This window comes from Myotis davidii, unplaced genomic scaffold (genome assembly GCF_000327345.1).
Source record: "Myotis davidii unplaced genomic scaffold, ASM32734v1 scaffold502, whole genome shotgun sequence".
NCBI classification, from domain to species: Eukaryota; Metazoa; Chordata; class Mammalia; order Chiroptera; family Vespertilionidae; genus Myotis; species Myotis davidii.
Window position 1 is genome coordinate 1,340,221 of NW_006293000.1, and position 1,594 is coordinate 1,341,814.

Consider the following 1,594-nt stretch of genomic DNA (forward strand, 5'->3'; position numbering starts at 1 on the left):
GCCCTCCCCCTGGCTGCCCTCACCCTCCAGTGCATACCCCACTCCCAGCCCCATCTGTGTCCATTGGTTATGTTCTTATGTAAGCATACAAGTCCTTTGGTTGATCTTTTACCCCCTTACCCACTGCCTTCCCTTATAGCTTGGAGAGTCTATTTGATGCTTCCATGACTCTGGTTCTATTTTTGTTTATCAGTTTATGTTGTTCATTATATTCCACAAATGAGTGATGATGTTGTGATTGATTTTCAAAGCCATGAGGACATGACCCTACCCTTTTAGGTGGTGATGGGTTCTTCCATAAAGGAACTGGCAATGATCTTAAAAGTGGGGCAAGATATAAGGTAGGTCTTGGGATGATAAAACTCAAGGAGCTTCTTCCACATCTTCTTGACCCTGGCTCTCAGGCAGAGAGGCCTGGAGCTGGTCTATGGTGGGATCTTGCTACCCTTTGCCAGAGGACGAAGAGAAGCAAGAACAAGTCTCCACTATAGTGTAATGATGCTAGTAAATAAATCTTTTTGAAACATCAGTGAAGCAGTGTAGTCCTACAGAAAACTCCAAGAAACAGGAAACAGGACTGACACCTGCAGACTCTTTGGGAAAATGGTCCTGGTCCTTTGTGTTTGTGTTTGTTTTAAGAATAGAATGCTGTGATAGTTAAATTTTTGTGTCAACTCTACTGGGCCAAGGAATGCCCAGATAGCTCGTAAAATTATTATTCCTGTTTTGTCTGTGAGGATGTTTCCAGAAGTGTGTAGCATTTGAATTCTATTAAACTGAATAAAGATCACACTCACTAATGTGGGTAGGCATCATCCAATCCACTGAGGCCTTGAATAGAACAAAAAAATGTGAAGGAAAAGTGAATTCTCTGTCTTCTGCTAGAGCCGCAACAGCCATCTTCTCCTGCCCTTGGAGATCAGGCCTTCAGACCTGTACTGAATTGTACCACCAAGCTTCCTGATCCTCCAGCTTGCTGGCAGCACATTGGGCATATCCCAGTCTTCATAATCATGGGAGTGGGTTCCCATAATATATCCTATTGGTTCTGTTTCTCTGGAGAACCCTGACTAATACAGGCTAATACAAATGCAAAAAGCTGGATCTCTTGGCCCCTTGCCATTTTCAACTATGACAGAAAAGACCATTGCTTGTTTTTCTTAATGGGGGCGGGAGGGCATTGGCACCCCAGGAGTTCCTACACTGGCAGTTATGGCAACAATGAATGCAAGGACAGCAAGGATAGTTGTGGTAACGATCAGCATCCTTTAAGCACATGTTCAGAACTGCTTGGGTTTCAGAGGCCCGTGTCTTCACTAAATCAACATTAGCTCTAGAATCTATACTTCATTAGTGCTGTGTTGCTTTCATTTTATGAGGAGCAATTAATTTTATACACACATGTTATTGGTCTCTTGGTACCCACCTCCCTGAATGAAAAGGCTTTTTGCATGTGATCTGGGATTTGGGATTCCCTGTGCATGCCAACGATTACATTATACTTTTTCTAAAGATGCCATTTAAGGACTGTGCCACCATGACTTTTCTTCAGGCAAAATGTTGAATGAGCTGTTAAGTATTTTCCTCTGAGATT